Source organism: Coenobita brevimanus, chromosome 6 (assembly GCF_032717465.1).
Source record: "Coenobita brevimanus isolate Jiangsu-jjx chromosome 6, ASM3271746v2, whole genome shotgun sequence".
Taxonomy (NCBI): domain Eukaryota; kingdom Metazoa; phylum Arthropoda; class Malacostraca; order Decapoda; family Coenobitidae; genus Coenobita; species Coenobita brevimanus.
In genome coordinates this window covers 40,140,959-40,160,066 of record NC_136959.1, presented here as the reverse complement: position 1 = coordinate 40,160,066, position 19,108 = coordinate 40,140,959, and the positions used below count along the sequence as shown (strand labels likewise).

General features: G+C 47.8%; 1 protein-coding gene across 1 annotated transcript in view; it reads left to right on the top strand.

Moving 5' to 3' along the window:
• Positions 1-19,108, top strand: part of LOC145401028 (nucleolar protein 10-like) — a 259,963-nt gene that overhangs the window by 232,495 nt on the left and 8,360 nt on the right. The gene's annotated exons all lie outside the window — the stretch shown is intronic.

The following is a 19,108-nucleotide window of genomic DNA, read 5'->3' as shown; positions in this document are numbered from 1 at the left end:
AAATGTTGTTATTTTTAATTTCATCAAGAGGCTCAAGATGAAACTTTAAACCCTTAACTATATAGATAAAAAGAATGTCAGTTCTGTTTCTATATTTCCAGGTTGTTTACATGTCTCTGATCAAACGGTCCTCTTTGGGCTGAAACCGCTGAAATCCCAGCCCTCTTTAAAAGTGAATCAATTTCATCCTAGGTGATACCTCATTTAGTTTTGTCACTGATTATTTTTTTTTTTCGGTGAGTTTTCTCACACTCAGAAATGTTTTCTGAATTTTATATACAATTGGGTGTTTCCCGACAAATTTCGAGAACCTTTGTGGAAGTTGTGTTTTTAATGTTCTCGGCCCGTATTATGTGGTTTTTGGATTACTCATGTATAATAATTTCCAATTACTCTTAAGGAGGAAGCTTCAACCGTAACAAAACTTGTACCATTTGCATATCCTCAAGCTCTCACTACAATGAAAAACGTCATAAATGACCCTCTTCCTAAAGTTAAAATCCAAACAATTGCCAGACGACATTAATACAGTTCAGTCTTCCTTCAACCTGCTTTTTTTTTTTTTTCAGCTCTTATAGATGGGGAATGAAATTATAAATGGTAATTATTTATATATCTCGGCATTGCCGTAGTGTTTTACTTTCTCGTGTTAATTTTTGTTCGAGTCAAAAGCTCGCCAACAGTCCTCGTCGCCAGTTATCACAGTTGTGAGGTATTTTACCTAAGGATCTGTTGCTTATGGTGTAACACGAACCTTCATAATGTGCAAATATATGTATATTTAATTTTTTTGCATTGTCAGACGGCTCGAAGTAATTTTAAAGTGGTTTTACTGCAGATAAAAAAAATATTCATCCAAAATTTCTCGTTTTTCGGTGGTCCCTCCATTAATGGAAAATTATGGTTATTGAACACATCATGTGCTAGCTGTCTTTTCTTAATCTATATCTTGTTATATGTTCCATGAATATGATTTTTCCACTCTCAGAAAGGTTTTCTGAGTTTTTTAAATAATTAGTTGTTTCCAATCAGTTTTCATTACATTTGTGGAAGTTGCATATTTAGCGATTTCGCCCAAAAAAAATGTTAATACAACCATCACTTAGTAACATAGTTGTCAACAATCCCAAAAGCGGATGCTATCAACCGTAACAAATTAATAATAGGCTCTACATTTTATGCTTGAAGCTAGACCGAAAGTGAATTAAAAAAAAAAAGCCAACAGATTCAACAATAAAAATCCAGTTAATCTCAGTACGACAGACACAACATTTCAGGTCATACCTCCTGAAACCTAATATTCTTTGGTCCCATTAAAAAAAAAAAGGCGTATATTATGATCCAAGTAATGGTCATACACTGTAAATATATCTCGGTACGCCTATGTATTTACTTTTTCCTAATAATATATATCTGACAATGCTTAAATTTCTTTTAACGATTTTTTTTTTTCCCTTTGGGAGTGATTTTACTTTGGTAAATATGGATGAAATATTAATTTTTTGTGTTTTGATAAGGAACCTCAAAAAGCCAAATTATTACCCCAGTTATACACATAAAAATATCCGTTTGATCTCGAAATTTCCAAGTTGTTTACGTCTGCAAACAAACGAAACTCTTTGGAGTGGAGGGATCGCGGGGTCCGTACGTCGGAAGAGGAGAGGATCTCTACCCCTCGGCGCAGTGCACTCTGCAGAGCTGATGCCGATCATGCGGCGTACCCGTCCACTACCGACCTCGGGCTCGCCCCTTTTTCCTCCTCTTACAAGTCAAGGACCGTGTGAAGCACGCGAGGTCCACTCCGGCCAGTATGCCTCACCTCAAAGTCAGCCCGCGGGAGAAAGTCCTAAGACAAGTCGGGAGGAGACAACCGCTGCAAAAATCCTCGCGGGAGCCAAGGTGACTGCAACGCACTGCAAATAAGGATCCGAGCGCCAGCCTATTATACATGTGAATCGATTTCATCCTACGTGTTAAATCATTTAGTCTTGTTACTATTTTTTTTTTTTTCCCGAGGCGGAATTTTTTCGTTCTCACATATTGTCCTAGAATTTTAGATAATTGGGAATGCGTCCGAGTGCATTTCAAGTTCATTTGTGGAAGTTGCACATTTATTATTTTCACCCTTAATTTTCCAGTTTTTAGAATCACTAAAGTATAATAGTTATGAATTACATCTAAAGGGGATGATTTTACCGTAACAAAACATCTTGTTCCATTTTTTATATCCTGAAAACACTGGAAATTAAAATTTCCCAAATTACCTTCTTCCCAACGGAAAAATCCAAATAGACTCATAACCACATTAATACCGTTCATTTTTGCGTTCCTTGTATCTGCATTTTTTTTCTTTCTTTTTTTTGCGGTGTCGACAGAGGTGGATAAAGTTGTAAATGACAATTAATTTCCTATATTGGTATTGCGATGGTAGTTTATACTTTCTATCATTAATTTAAGTTTGTATCAAAAGCTCACCAATATCCCTTCTCACGAGTTATAACGGTTCTGAGAGATTTCATGTAAGAAAGTATGGCTTATGGTGTAACGCGAGCCTTCATAATATGCAAATACTTTTTTTTATATTCAATTAGGAGGCTTCATGTAATCTTAAAGTGTCTTCTACTGCAGATAAAAAAGAAATTTTATTTCTTTCGAGATTTCTCGCTTGTATCGGTGACCCTCCACATCAATTGAAATTTATTGTTTGTAAACATATCAGATTCCGGCTCTCTTTACGTATCAGTCGATTTCTTGTTTTCTAAATGTGATTTTTTCACCCTTTGCAATATCATCTAAGTGTTGACAATAACTAGGTGTATCCCGATCAGCTTTCAGTGCATTAGTTGAAGTTGAATATTTAGCGATTTTTCCCAAAAAATAATTTTGAACTCCCCCCATAGCTAATCCTGTAAGCAGTAACTAGTTCTTATTTGGCACTACATTTCATCTTTGAAGTCGCGGGTAAGACAAATTAAAAAAATATACATATATAAGAAAATTCAAAACCGACTACATCTCTATACGAGAGATACAACAGAATAGGTCGACACTCCTGCAATCTGACTTTTGTGAGACCTGTTATAAAAACTTAAATTGCGTATGTGAGAGACCAGGTAATGTTTGTTTTTGCCGTACTGAGAGTACGGCCATGTATTTACTTTTTCCTACTAATACATATTTGATAATACATAACATTTTTCTTTTAAAAGATTTATAGATTTTCAGAGCGATTTTAACTTGGTAAATATGGATCATGACATCACACGAACCGTCAGACTCGGAAAGTATTCCATTTCCCAAATTTGATCAGGGGGATGAAGATGCCACTTTTAAGCCTTCGATATACAGATGAAAATTGTTATGCTGAGTGTTTTTAGGCCGACTCCTCGTACTAAAAGCACTAGCTACTGAGCGGGGTTCTCTTTCCGGACCGGAAGTAATGCACTAACAAAGGAACAGGACATAAAAACTAGGCAGTCCACCTTTAACACATCTATTACCTTAATTCTAACACCTTGACAATATTGCATAGAATGATATTATGGGCAGAGGATACAGGTATACAAAGTTACGTTAGTACAGCACGGGATGTTCACATACACTATAATTATACTTTACAATAGGTTAAGGGTCCATAAGTGAATGAGACTAACTTGCATTAAAGTCCAAAAGGTCTTAGTGTGCTGGGGCAATCGAGATGTCTGGGCTTGATGAGCCGGGGAGGGATTATTACTATAAAAGAACAAGGGGAGTAGAGCACTATAATTCACTGTTTGGGCTCGGCGCGGCAACTCTCGCCCGCGCGTACACTGACAAGGGGGGGGGACTACTCTAGACTGGACTTGGGAATAGCACTAGTTGTACGAGCCCAGAACTTATAGTCTTTTCCAGGGGAAGGTATTTACGGACACTTTTTGGTGTAATCCCGCTGGTTCACTCTGTCACTGGATCACTATCTCTGTCTCACTACAGGAAAGGAAAAGTCACTATTCTTGCCCGAGTTTCTGGGGCGATATCACTTTGTCACTATAAGGTGTAGGTCCTCACTCTGGTCACGGTGCAGGGAGACCCTCTTGCCTGGGGTCTCGACCTGTTGTAGGCCCTCCTCTGGTCACGGTGAAGGGAGGCCTGTCTATGTTGGCCCTAGGGACTGGGGCCAAACAGGTGTAGCAGACGGGCCTGACGTCGTAGGGTCTGCGGCAGGGGGAGGTCGGCGTCGACGGGTTGCTGGGCTCGCCTGGGGGTCCGAGGGCTGCGGAGGTCTGCTGGGGGACGCGCCGTCAGGTGTGGGCTGCGGCCTCGTCTCCTGCTGGTACCTGGGGAAGACAAGAATTTCCCGGGGGTGGGAGGTAGGTCCCGACTGGGACCGGGCCTCTGTTCAGGTGACACTTTTGGGGCAACTCTCCCGGGTGGTGTCCAGCTACTCCTGCAGGAGTTAGCTGACTTTAGAGGACACACGGAGGCCGTGGTCTCTCTTGCACTTATGGAGGGTAGCACAGAGGCGACTCTCTCTCTTGTCTTCACAACTGTAGTGGCACCAGGTTGATCGGTCTTGGGACCCACTTGTGGCTTTGTGTGAGGGTCTCTTACCCTTGAAGTGGCTAGGGGTGTGAGCCCCGTACAATCCACTATTGGGCCTCCTGCCCTATTTGTTATAGAGGGTTCTCCTCCCTCGTCAAAGGACCTCCTGTCCTGGTTGTGGCAGAGGGTATTACGCCCTCGTGGCTCACGGTGGCAGAGTATACAAGCCCCTCGTGGCTCACCAGGGTTGTTGCGGCAGAGGATGGTACTTCCCCGTGGCTCACGGTGGCAGTAGGTGTAAACACCTCGTGGCTCACCTAGGGACCTCCTGTCCTGTTGGGGTGAAGCTGTGGTCGTCACCACAAAACTACGAGGGACTGATGTTGTATCAGTCCCACCCCACTGCTGTCGATGGTTAACCCGCCGTGTAACTTGTTGCGGGTCTAGGCTCACCTGGTGTTGAGGTAGTTGCGGGAAGAAGGGGCATAGGTCAGTGGTGGTTGGATGACCCTCTTGTCCCGGGTCACTAACCTGACCGTTATCTCCTCCTCGGGTGGTGGGGTGGTGGTGGCCCGGTGGTGGTGTGGAGGGTGGTGGGGCAGAAGGTCCGGTCGCGGGCATTTTACCACCGTCGCTCGTGAAAAAGTCACGACCCCGTGACTGCAGGTGGTAGGTGATGGTGGTTGGTGTCATGTTAACTGGGGTGAGGTGCTGCAGGAGGTTGATCCAGTGGTTGGTCATTGTGGTCAGTTCGTGGGCTGGGTTGATGAACAGCCGGATGGAGGATGGGTGGTTTGTGCAGCGTAGGCAGCGAAGAAGCTGGGGCGTCTGTCGGATTCTGATGGGCGGCTGGCCGTGAGATAGCCACTGGACGCGGGTGATTTTCATGCTGGTGGTAGGTGCTTGGTGGGGCAGCTGTAGCTGAATGCTGGCCATGGTTGGCAGGTCGGTGCTTTTATGGGGGATGGGTCGGTGGGTAGGGGATTTGACTTTGGGGAACTGGGACTTGGGGTTTTTCCATCGTGCTTGGTGGAGAGGGAGAGTGATGGGGGAGGTGTTTGGGGTAGGGGGTCTTTGTGGTGGTGTATGGTGGGTTGGCTGGTTACCGTGGGGTGGTGTAGGTGTATATCTGGGTGGTGGGCGTGAAAGGCGGCCTGATCTAGTAGTGGTGGTGGTAAGGGTGGGTGTGGGTGGTGAGGGTGGCTGAGCACGTGGTGGTGTTGAGGGTGTACGGGTGTTGGGAGGTGGGGTGGGTGGCCTGGTTGTGTGGCGGGTATAGTGAGCATGGTCGCTGGGTAGGGCGGGCGCGTTTGCTTGGGTGGTTCTGGGCGTGGTGCGGGCGCAGGTGCGCGAAGGTGGAGGAGTATGATTTGAGGAGGTAGTGGTTTGGGTTGGTGGAGAGGCAGGGGATGGAGGGGGTGTGGTGTGAGGGGTGGTGCGGGAATGGGTGGTGGAGTGTGGTGTGGGCATTGTTGAGTATGTGGTGGTGCCAGGTGGTGGTGGTGGTGTAGGCGGCGGTTGAAATGAGTCAGGATCCGGGGTGGTGAGGGGTGGTGTGGTTGTAGGTGAGGTGCTGGGTGGGGGTGGTGGTGAGGGCGGTGGTTGAGGTGGGTCAAGGTCTGGGGTAGTGGGGGGTGGTGAGGTGGTAGGTGAGGTACTGGGTGGGGGTGAGAAGTAGTAGGCGTGTGAGTGTGGGGGGTAATTCCCGGAAGCGTTGTCATGGCCAGGTGGTCGGGCAGAGGTGCTGGGCGTGTGGTTATTGTTGGGCGGGTGAAAGGGTCGCACGTGACGGTTGCGATACGTGCGCTGCTGGCCGTGTTGATTGATGATGACTTGATACGGGTTGGGGACTTGAGTTATGGTGAAGGGTCCAATGAATCGTGGTGCAATTTTGTTAGGGGTAGGGAGTTGGGTGACGACGATGGATTGGCCTGTTTTGTAGGGGTTGGTGTGGTTGGTATCGGGTGTAAGGTCTTGTTGTGCTTGTAGGTGGTGGAGGCGGCGTTTGAGATGGTGGAGAGGGTTGGTGGGGGAGGGTGGCTGGAGGTGGTGGCGGAGCGGAAGGAGGAGCGGGGTTTCCCCGAATATACGCTCGTGTGGTGTTATGCCGTCTTCTCGCGGGCATGTGTTCAAGCCCCATTGAATTATTTTGACGTGGGCAGGCCAGTCTTCATTTCCTGTTTGTGTGATGCGAGTGCGAACTTGATTGAGGAGGGAGCGATGGCTTCTTTCACAGATGCTGTTGCCTTGTGGCCAGTAGAGGGATGAGTGGGAGATGTGGAATCCGAATATTTTAGCTAATTCCTGCCCAACCTTTCCGGTGAATTCTGGTGCATTGTCGGAGTGCAATGCCTGGGGAATGCCAAAGTATGGAAACACGTGGCGAGTAAGAGCATCAGCGACAGATACTGCACTGTGGTCTTTAGCAGGACAAGCTATGATGAATTTTTAGACGTCCACGAAGGTGATTATATATTTATATCCTGCCTTGGGGGTGAGTGGTCTGACGACGTCAAGGGATAGCAGTTGCCAGGGTTTTGCGGCCGTTAGTCTTCCGGATGGGCCTGGTGTGCGGGTGATATCCTTTCCTAATGCACAGGCTCGGCAGGATTGCACGATGGTTTTGGCGATGGTGGTGGGGTTCGGTGTCCAGTATATGTCATTGAACACTTGGGTGAGTTTCTTGGTGCCCAAGTGAATTCCGTTGTCGGCATGGAGGTGGAGCATGGTGTCGTGGGCGGCTGTGGGGCTCAGGATTATGTGGCCGTTAAGGTCAAACAAGTGTTCGCCATGCAGGTGGAGATTGCTGAAAATATTCGGCGGAATCCAGGTAGGGCGTTGGTTGTCTTGCCACATCTTAATCAGGTCGGGTTCTGGTGAGATGGCATTGATGGGTAGTCTTGATAGGGCGTCGGCGTTCGTGTGGAGTTTGCCTGGACGATACGATATTTCAAAATCGTATTCTTCTAAGGTTTTGCGCCATCTAGTGAGCTGGACGTTCGTGGTGTTGGACTGGCGCAACCATTGTAGGGATTGGTGATCCGTGATGATGATCACATGGGTGCCTGATATGTATGAGCGGAAGTACTCAAGTGACCATATTATCCCTAGGCATTCACATTTGGTGGCCGCGTAATTCTTTTCCGCCGAGTTGAGGGTGCGGCTGGCACAGGCGATGATGTGTTTGCGGCCGTCCTGTACTTGTGCAAGGACTGCCCCTATTGCGTGGAGTGAGACGTCTGTGTACAGGCGGAATGGTAGGTTGTAGTCCGGGAAGGCGACGACTGGGGCGGAGGTGAGTTTGGCTTTGAGGGTGGTGAATGCGATGTGTCGGGGTTCAGTCCAGGCGAACGGTTCTCCCTTTTTTGTAAGATCGTGCAAGGGTTTTGCGATGTTCGCGAAGCCTTTCACGAAGCGCCGATAATAGGAGGTTAGTCCTAGGATGGCCCTGGTTTCGTGCACGTCGCAGGGTGGTGGAATGTTGGAGATTGCACGTAGCTTATCGGGGTCGGGGGAGATGCCTTCTGCGTTGATCAGGTGTCCGAGAAAGGAGACTGATCTTTCAGCTAGGACACATTTGGTTGGTTTTAGCTTCAATCCGGCCTGTCGTACGCAGTGGAATACCTGTTTGAGGCGGTGGAGATGGTCGGCCCAGGTATGGCTGAAAACAATTACGTCATCCAGGTAGGCTAAGCAGGCTTCCCAAGTGAGTCCGCTCAGCACAGATTCCATCAGGTGGGAGAATGTCGCAGGGGCGTTGCAGAGTCCGAAGGGAAGGACGTTGAATTTGTAGTGCTTCCCGTTTGATGTAGAAAAGGCGGTTTTGTGTTTGTCGTCAGGGTGAACTGGAACCTGCCAATAGCCTGATTGCAGGTCTTAGGTAGAGAACCAGGTAGATCCATGTAGTGAATCTAGGGAGTCGTCGATCCTGGGTAGTGGCGTAGCGTCTTTGATGGTAACGTCATTTACTTTACGGTAATCGACGCAAAACCGCATGGTTCCGTCCTTTTTTCGCACGAGTACTACAGGTGATGACCATGGGCTGGTGGAGTTTGATATGACACCGGCATCTAGCATTTCTTGAACCTGCCGGTCTTCTTCTGCCCGTTGTTTAGGATTTTTTCTGCGAGATGGTTGGCGAATGGGAGATCCTGTAGTGTGAATTTCGTGGCTTAGGTAGGTGGTATGGCCGAGATCAGTTGGGCCGACGGAGAATAAGTCCTGGAAGTCCAGGAGTAGTTGGTGGAGGCTGTTTGACTGGGCAGGGGAGAGATGTGGTGGTATGTTGGGGAGGGTGGGGTGATTGGGGGGTGGTGTTGAACATGGTTCTGCCTCTTCTGTATCACCGATGATGAGGCCTCGAGGCAGGGTTAAAGGTGTTGTGGCGAGATTGGCAATACGTATTTGGTGGGCGTGGGGGGGGGGAGGAAAGTGGGGGAGACTAGACAGGATGACAAGGGTCCAGTGGGGATGGACAGTGAAAAGAGGACTGATGTACCTGAGGGTCTGGTGAGTGTAACCCATGCTTCGTGGTGAGGTGGAATGGTAACGGTGGAAGCGATAGTGGCAGGGAATGAGGGAGTCTGGGATGGCAAGGGTGGGGTGGGGGATGGGGTTGGAAGGGGATGAAGTGAGGCATTTAGGGAGGTTAGGTTGGGTTTACATGTACAGGTGGGTTGGAGAGGGAGAGTGTGGTGGGGTGGTGTGTGTGTGGGCAGTGTGGGGGTGGTGGTGGTGTTTTTGTTTCCTTTTTTTTTTCATTCCTTGTTGGTGGATGCTTGGTTAGGGTGGGCTGGACCGAAGTGGAGGCGACGTTGATAGCAATCAATGGTCGCGTGGAGTTTCTGAAGCAGGTCCAGGCCAAGATATCCATCATATTGGCTACAGGAGGAGTCAAAAATGATGAATGGGTGGTCGGTGGAGAGTCATTGGTGGGTGGTAGTTTGTAAGGCCCTGGTTTCCCCACGGATGGGTAGGGGGCCATCCCCGGCGTCTACGAGGTTGGCTGAAGTGGGGAGAAGTGGGCCGAATGCTGAGGTGTGGCGGGAGTAAAAATGGGAGTAGAGACAAGATCTGGCTGCTCCCATATCCACCAGCAATCTTGCCTAGACCCCGTTCAGCCATATCTTGTTGTGGACTGGGGGCTGTAGCTATGTGAGGTTGCCCCCGCCACCGTGGGGAGGTGCGGGGGCGGGCCTAAAAAATCCATCTGCTGAGGATGGGGGTAGTCGTCATGCTCGTCGTCGTCCGGTCCTTGGTAGAGCAGTGGTGGTACGTCGTCCTCCTGGGCGTCGTCATCAAGGGAGGAAACTTTCCTACGGTCTTGTTGAGGATTCTTTCGCCGATTCGCCTTGACTTGCTCCCTTATGTCATGAAGGGGGCAGGTGCGGCTGCAAGCCGTGAGCTCCCAAGGGTTTATACTAATGAAGTTACCTTGTTCCCTGGGATTATGGCGCTTCCTTTGCGGGTAAGCCCTGGGTAGTGTGGGAGGTGGTTCTGCAGGCGACTGGTGAGGCAGCGGCTTGGGTTTTGGTGGGGGGTTGTGGTTTGTGGGGAACTTTGTCACTGCGTGAAGTGGTTCTGGTGTGGGACGGGCGGCGAGGAGACGTCTGACGAGCCGCAGATCTTGATCCATGTTTCCTGAGGGATCATATATGGAGAAATGTTCCATGACTATGCTCGGGAGGATCCTCAGCAGGGCGTTGAAGGTATAAGTGTCCCGAGTATTTACTTCAGCTTCGGGATAAGCGGCGGTGACGAGGCGCCGAGCCTGGGTGAAAGTATCATCCAGGTTACCGTCATAGGTGAGGGCGTCGAGTTGTGAGAGTGCGACAACTCTGCCCATGCAAGGCATAAAAGCCTGTTTCACTATCTGAGTGAACTGGTCCCATCACAGTTCTGGGACTATTTTGGGTGCGACATTTGTGATAATTTTTCCCAGATTCGGTAGTGTGACTGCAATTTTCTCCTTATCTGAGTCAAACCCTATGTCTAAAAGGGGTTTGATCATGTCCAAATAAACATCCATGTCACATTGGTCCGGGTTGAATTTTGGTAATTGAATGTGTGATTTAGCTGCCATTGTGCAAGGTTTCCTTTTACGTTCCTCCGTGCGTTACTCGTATCTACAACCACCGCTTGCCACCAGTGTTATGCTGAGTGTTTTTAGGCCGACTCCTCGTACTAAAAGCACTAGCTACTGAGTGGGGTCATCTTTCTGGACCGGAAGTAATGCACTAACAAAGGAACAGGACATAAAAACTAGGCAGTCCACCTTTAACACATCTATTACCTTAATTCTAACACCTTGACAATATTACATAGAATGATATTATGGGCAGAGGATACATATATACATAGTTATGTTAGTACAGCACGGGATGTTCACACACACTATAATCATACTTTACAATAGGTTAAGGGTCCATAAGTGAATGAGACTAACTTGCATTAAAGTCCAAAAGGTCTTAGTGTGCTGGGCCAATCGAGATGTCTGGGCTTGATGAGCCGGGGAGGGATTATTACTATAAAAGAACAAGGGGAGTAGAGCACTATAGTTCACTGTTTGGGCTCGGCGCGGCAACTCTCGCCCACGCGTACACTGACAAGGGGGGGGGACTACTCTAGACTGGACTTGGGAATAGCACTAGTTGTACGAGCCCAGAACTTATAGTCTTTTCCAGGGGAAGGTATTTACGGACACTTTTTGGTGTAATCCCGCTGGTTCACTCTGTCACTGGATCACTATCTCTGTCTCACTACAGGAAAGGAAAAGTCACTATTCTTGCCCGAGTTTCTGGGGCGATTTCACTTTGTCACTATAAGGTGTAGGTCCTCACTCTGGTCACGGTGCAGGGAGACCCTCTTGCCTGGGGTCTCGACCTGTTGTAGGCCCTCCTCTGGTCACGGTGCAGGGAGACCCTCTTGCCTGGGGTCTCGACCTGTTGTAGGCCCTCCTCTGGTCACGGTGAAGGGAGGCCTGTCTATGTTGGCCCTAGGGACTGGGGCCAAACAGGTGTAGCAGACGGGCCTGACGTCGTAGGGTCTGCGGCAGGGGGAGGTCGGTGTCGACGGGTTGCTGGGCTCGCCTGGGGGTCTGAGGGCTGCGGAGGTCTGCTGGGGGACGCGCCGTCAGGTGTGGGCTGCGGCCTCATCTCATGCTGGTACCTGGGGAAGACAAGAATTTCCCGGGGGTGGGAGGTAGGTCCCGACTGGGACCGGGCCTCTGTTCAGGTGACACTTTCGGGGCAACTCTCCCGGGTGGTGTCCAGCTACTCCTGCAGGAGTTAGCTGACTTTAGAGGACACACGGAGGCCGTGGTCTCTCTTGCACTTATGGAGGGTAGCACAGAGGCGACTCTCTCTCTTGTCTTCACAACTGTAGTGGCACCAGGTTGATCGGTCTTGGGACCCACTTGTGGCTTTGTGTGAGGGTCTCTTACCCTTGGAGTGGCTAGGGGTGTGAGCCCCGTACAATCCACTATTGGGCCTCCTGCCCTATTTGTTATAGAGGGTTCTCCTCCCTCGTCAAAGGACCTCCTGTCCTGGTTGTGGCAGAGGGTATTACGCCCTCGTGGCTCACGGTGGCAGAGTATACAAGCCCCTCGTGGCTCACCAGGGTTGTTGCGGCAGAGGATGGTACTTCCCCGTGGCTCGCGGTGGCAGTAGGTGTAAACACCTCGTGGCTCACCTAGGGACCTCCTGTCCCGTTGGGGTGAAGCTGTGGTCGTCACCACAAAACTACGAGGGACTGATGTTGTATCAGTCCCACCCCACTGCTGTCGATGGTTAACCCGCCGTGTAACTTGTTGCGGGTCTAGGCTCACCTGGTGTTGAGGTAGTTGCGGGAAGAAGGGGCACAGGTCAGTGGTGGTTGGATGACCCTCTTGTCCCGGGTCACTAACCTGACCGTTATTTCCCCCTCGGGTGGTGGGGTGGTGGTGGCCCGGTGGTGGTGTGGGGGGTGGCGGGGCGGAAGATCCGGTCGCGGGCATTTTGCTAAGCGTTGGTGTAACACATTTAAATTTTAAGATCAGTCCGTACTGTGATAGTAGAGGAGTAATAATGAAATAGTTTTCCATTAGCCTACTTTGATTTTCGCAATTTTTTCAAACCTCCCTCCCTGCAGAACTCTTCATTAGAATTTTTAATTATTCAGAGTTGTGCCACGATCTAAGTGTGCGGACCAATCTTAAAATTTAAATGTGTTTTATACCAATGCTTAGATTAAGTAGGTTTCCTTAATTTTCTGTTATATTACGGAGTGTCGGAGATATACTGGAATTGTTCGAATGCTGACCTTGACTTGGACTGTTATAATACTTTGTTGACGCATATTTCTATCTTCCCACGGAAATTTCATTGTTGATAAGTATATAACGGATTTCTCATTGCTTTTCATGATTGTACTGTCGACAAACTCATTATCACATCTGATAATAGAGTATCGGTTTAAGCAACAACGAAATCGAACAAACACCTCTAGCCAATCAGAATCTCGGCGGGAACAGTGTTGCCATACATGCCTGGCCAGATTAATTGGTATGAGGTATAACAGAGCCAAAGGGATGTCTGGGTAATGACGCCATCTGGATAATGGGCTTCTCCTCTGGCCCCCCTTAGTGCATAACCTAACTTTGAAAGTCACTGTAAAAGGCCGCTGCAGTACTATCACGAACATAAGTTCGTTCCCCCAGCGAACCACTGTGTGAATCCGAAACACCTGATGAGTGAAAAATGAAGCATCTGAAAGAAGTGACATTTTCACCCAGCAGATGGCACACAGTAATGTTTATGAGGTTGGGAGAGAGGTGTGACGAGAGGAAGTTTATATCTGGGTGCAGATGACGTAGCTTAATCATCAGATGTTGATATGGTTACGAATGTGATAGAGATGGATTACAATAAAAAACTTAAATAATGTTCGGTAACAATATTTGTATGCATGGTGGATGTTGTATCACAATAGTGGTCGAGTTAATATCATGATTACTAGCAATATACTGAAATCACATGTTTTAAGTGTTAGAGCAGGGGCATATGATTCTTATTACTAATATACAGTATTTGTGATATTTTCAGTGTCGATAAATGGCCAGCATTAAGACAACCTGTTATACCAAACAATAATTTATTGTCATAAAATATTAGATTTTATTCTACACATTACCAGTGCATAATTAATATTCATTCATCCATCCATCATCCAATCCTACTTTGCTCCATGAGGAGCATAGGAGCCCGGGGCTAGGCAAGTTGGTCCTGACATTTAAGATGAGAGTGACCAGCCTCACTCATCCCTGAGTGACATTACGTAAACAGTAAACCCCAACAATCCCTTGGATATAAACCTTCTCCGGCTCAATCCGATTGGAGCGCCATAATTACCCACTGAAAAACTAGGTGCCAAAACTTGGTTATGTGGTTACCACCCAGCGTAGTAAATGGTTTTCCTGGTGTACATGAAACCATTTGGCTTGTCACTCAGTGTAGAGTCACCCGCAGGCAGAAGGAATAGGAAAGAATGAAGGAAAGAAAGACAGAAGAGGGAGTCTAAAGTCACCCATGGGCAGAAGGACGAGGAAAGAAGGAAAGAAAAAAAGACAGACGAGGATGGAAGGAAAGAAGCATGGAGGAAAGGAAAGGGCAGACATCCGAGAGCAGCACTACATTGAGTTAGTGGATGGTGAGTGCCCCCACCTACCACAAGCACAATTAATATCTCGCAGATAAGGAGAAACATCTCACACTGCTATGTGTAGTCATATATCGTCAACAAATATTGCTTCCCCCCCCCCTCCCCACCATGTACTAAGTGTATTGCAGGAGCTAGTTGCTGAAATAGCCTACACCTACAGTTACACCTGGCAGGTTTCTCTCAACCTCGGTTCAATGTAACCAATGTGGTGTTCATGTTTCTTAGTGTTCTACTTTACCCCACTGATGGGCCACTTTAATGAGCGAAAATAGCACTGCATTTATTTTCTCTCTCTCTCTCTTTAGCAGCTTCAGTGCGGTAAATGGTTAAAAAAAAGACATGTAGACTATAGTTATTGTTAGCCTAAATCTTAGTTGAGGCAAACCTGTCAGCATAACCTTATCCTTATCCTGACTCGACTTGTGCGGGTGTGCAGACACTATCAGCTTCTTAGACTCATGAAATAGGTCTAGTAATCATGCAGTTACGTAAGTTTTTTACTCTGTTATTACTGTGCAAAAATAAAAATGTGATGTCCACAAAATATGTAACAAAACAAATACCTTACTAGAAGTATATCCTGGGTTTTAAATTGTCTATGATACACGTGAAGGTTTATTGCATGTCAGGATCACCCATAAACAGGTGGTTAACTATCCAAGAGTGATGGTCTCCTCATCTCTCATAACTCTTCCTTTCTGTCTGTCTCTTGTAGAAATGTTTGCTTCTGTATTTGTTTATGATGGGGCCGGAGAAGCTGGGAGAGGCCGATGTCACGATTGTAAGTTTAGGTGTATATGACACGTTTTATTAATATATTTGTGATATTATTCAAATCCCAATAATCGACCATCCCTCTGACAACCTATTACAGCAAACAATAATTTATTTGCTCTGATATAAATGTTTCAAGTTCATTCCACACGTTACCAACATAAGGTAAATTGGCCTATCTGTTTTAATGGGATTAACATCTCACTATAAAGTAAATTTTGCGAAAAAATGTGACCAACAGCCCATCCTCACCCGTAGTGAGTGTGTATTGCAGTTTATGGTGCCCTAAGTAAAGATGTGATCACACTGGCAGGTTTCCATCAACCACAAATTAGTAAGTAACAAAGTGGTACATTTTTTTTTTTTTTTTTATCCCAGTGACAGGCTACTTGGTTGTGGAAATTTACTATTGTTGTTATATTCCCTCAGTAAAGTAGCACCTTCAGTGGGGTATATTGTAAAAGAATGAAAATATTAATACCGACATTCCTGCTAGGTCATTCCTTGGGTGAGGGAAACCTGCCAATGTAATCCCAGCGGTGCAGGTGGGATAGCCAGCCCACACATGGGACAGACATTACCAGTGTGATAACGATGCAATTACAAAAGTTATTCGCTCCGTAATATCACTATGTAATGTAAAATAAAAACGTGAGGTCCACAGATTATTTAATAACACAGAGAGCTTAGTTCAAGTCTAATATGGGTTTTAATCAGCTTATGACATACATGACTCGTTATGACATGTCAGGGCAGGTGGTGAACCATCCAGGGACACATGTCTCCCCATCCCTTATTAACCTCCTTCATTCTTCCTACCTCCTCTTTCGGGCTATGCCTTGTAAAACATGTTTGCTTGTGTATTTGTGCAATTCGGTTGCTCATATATTTCTTATTGCAAAACATATTGATGTATAAGCCTCTCTCAGGCACCATATGAGGCCAGTGCTAACAGTTTGTGGCCTGGACGGTACTGAACAATGCCTCCACATGTATAAAAATGTATCATGTCTGTTGCATCTTTTATTATTATATTGTGGTAGGTGGGGACGCTCACCATCCACTCACTCGATGTAGTGCTGCTCTCAGGTGTCTGCCCTTTCCTCTCCATCTTTCTTTCCTTCCATTATCTTCTGTCTTACTTTCCTTCATTCTTTCCTTGTCCTTCTGCCTACGGGTGACTTTACACTCCCTCTTCTGTCTTTCTTTCCTTCAATCTTTCCACTTCCTTCAGCCTGTGGGTGACTCTACACTGAGTGACAAGCCAAATGGTTTCCTGTGCACCAGGAAACCATTTACTACGCTGGGTGGTAACGATATAACCAAATTTTGGCGCCTGGTGGTTTAGTGGGTAATTATTGCTCTCCAATCGGATTGAGCCGGTGATGGTTTATATCCAAGGGCTGGTTTGGGTTGATTGCTCATGTAATGCCACTCAGGGATGAGTGAGGCTGGTCACTCTCATCTTAAATGTCGGGACCAACTGCCTAGCCCCGGGCTCTTACGCTTCGCATGGGACAAGTTAGGATTGGATGATGGATGGATGGATTATTATTATTTGTGTGTGTGTGTGTGTGTTCATCATAGCTGTGATTTCTAAATTGCCCGCGACCGGACCTTCCGCCCCGCCACCCCCCACACCACCACCGGGCCACCACCACCCCACCACCCGAGGGGGAGATAACGGTCAGGTTAGTGACCCGGGACAAGAGGGTCATCCAACCACCACTGACCTATGCCCCTTCTTCCCGCAACTACCTCAACACCAGGTGAGCCTAGACCCGCAACAAGTTACACGGCGGGTTAACCATCGACAGCAGTGGGGTGGGACTGATACAACATCAGTCCCTCGTAGTTTTGTGGTGACGACCACAGCTTCACCCCAACGGGACAGGAGGTCCCTAGGTGAGCCACGAGGTGTTTACACCTACTGCCACCGCGAGCCACGGGGAAGTACCATCCTCTGCCGCAACAACCCTGGTGAGCCACGAGGGGCTTGTATACTCTGCCACCGTGAGCCACGAGGGCGTAATACCCTCTGCCACAACCAGGACAGGAGGTCCTTTGACGAGGGAGGAGAACCCTCTATAACAAATAGGGCAGGAGGCCCAATAGTGGATTGTACGGGGCTCACACCCCTAGCCACTCCAAGGGTAAGAGACCCTCACACAAAGCCACAAGTGGGTCCCAAGACCGATCAACCTGGTGCCACGGCAGTTGTGAAGACAAGAGAGAGAGTCGCCTCTGTGCTACCCTCCATAATGCAAGAGAGACCACGGCCTCCGTGTGTCCTCTAAAGTCAGCTAACTCCTGCAGGAGTAGCTGGACACCACCCGGGAGAGTTGCCCCAAAAGTGTCACCTGAACAGAGGCCCGGTCCCAGTCGGGACCTACCTCCCACCCCCGGGAAATTCTTGTCTTCCCCAGGTACCAGCAGGAGACGAGGCCGCAGCCCACACCTGACGGCGCGTCCCCCAGCAGACCTCCGCAGCCCTCGGACCCCCAGGCGAGCCCAGCAACCCGTCGACGCCGACCTCCCCCTGCCGCAGACCCTACGACGTCAGGCCCGTCTGCTACACCTGTTTGGCCCCAGTCCCTAGGGCCAACATAGACAGGCCTCCCTTCACCGTGACCAGAGGAGGGCCTACAACAGGTCGAGACCCCAGGCAAGAGGGTCTCCCTGCACCGTGACCAGAGGAGGGCCTACAACAGGTCGAGACCCCAGGCAAGAGGGTCTCCCTGCACCGTGACCAGAGTGAGGACCTACACCTTATAGTGACAAAGTGATATCGCCCCAGAAACTCGGGCAAGAATAGTGACTTTTTCTTTTCCTATAGTGAGACAGAGATAGTGATCCAGTGACAGAGTGAACCAGCGGGATTACACCAAAAAGTGTCCGTAAATACCTTCCCCTGGAAAAGACTATAAGTTCTGGGCTCGTACAACTAGTGCTATTCCCAAGTCCAGTCTAGAGTAGTCCCCCCCCCCTTGTCAGTGTACGCGCGGGCGAGAGTTGCCGCGCCGAGCCCAAACAGTGAATTATAGTGCTCTACTCCCCTTGTTCTTTTATAGTAATAATCCCTCCCCGGCTCATCAAGGCCAGACATCTCGATTGCCCCAGCACACTAAGACCTTTTGGACTTTAATGCAAGTTAGTCTCATTCACTTATGGACCCTTAACCTATTGTAAAGTATAATTATAGTGTGTGTGAACATCCCGTGCTGTACTAACGTAACTTTGTATATCTGTATCCTCTGCCCATAATATCATTCTATGCAATATTGTCAAGGTGTTAGAATTAAGGTAATAGATGTGTTAAAGGTGGACTGCCTAGTTTTTATGTCCTGTTCCTTTGCTAGTGCATTACTTCCGGTCCGGAAAGAGGACCCCACTCAGTAGCTAGTGTTTTTAGTACGAGGAGTCGGCCTAAAAACACTCAGCATAACACTTAGATTAAGCAGGTTTCCTTAATTTTCTGTTATATTACGGAGTGTCGGAGATTTAAATGAATTGTTCGAATGCTGACCTTGACTTGGACTGTTATAATACTTTGTTGACTCATATTTCTATCTTCCTACGAAAATTTCGTTGTTGTTAAGTATATAACGGATTTCTTATTGCTTTTCATGATTGTATTGTCGACAAACTCAGTGTCACATCTGGTAATAAAAAGAGTATCGGTTTAAGCAACAACGAAATCGAACAAACACCTCCAGCCAATCAAAATCTCGGCGGAAACAGTGTTGCCATACATGCCTGGCCAGATTAATTGGTATGAGGTATACATCGGATGATCAAGGGATTAATGTACAGTAATCCCAGTAATAACCGGATGCCCAATTCCCAGAAACCCCAATTTCTGGGCATTTGGGCATGGGACTTTGTAACCCCAAAATTGCCCCCAAAATGTAAATTTTTTAAAAATATGAATTCTCCCCTGTAATTTGAACGTGGCACGTGGAGTGGACCAGCTGTGTTTTGCCACGTAGTTCCGCCGACATCCAGCACGGCGATGCTGCTTCCCCCCAATTTCCCACCTGTCCTTCATCATGAGTGCACGCTCGTCACAATGGCCGCCCACATGCACACTTTTGTGGTGGTGCCCTACCTGCTGCAG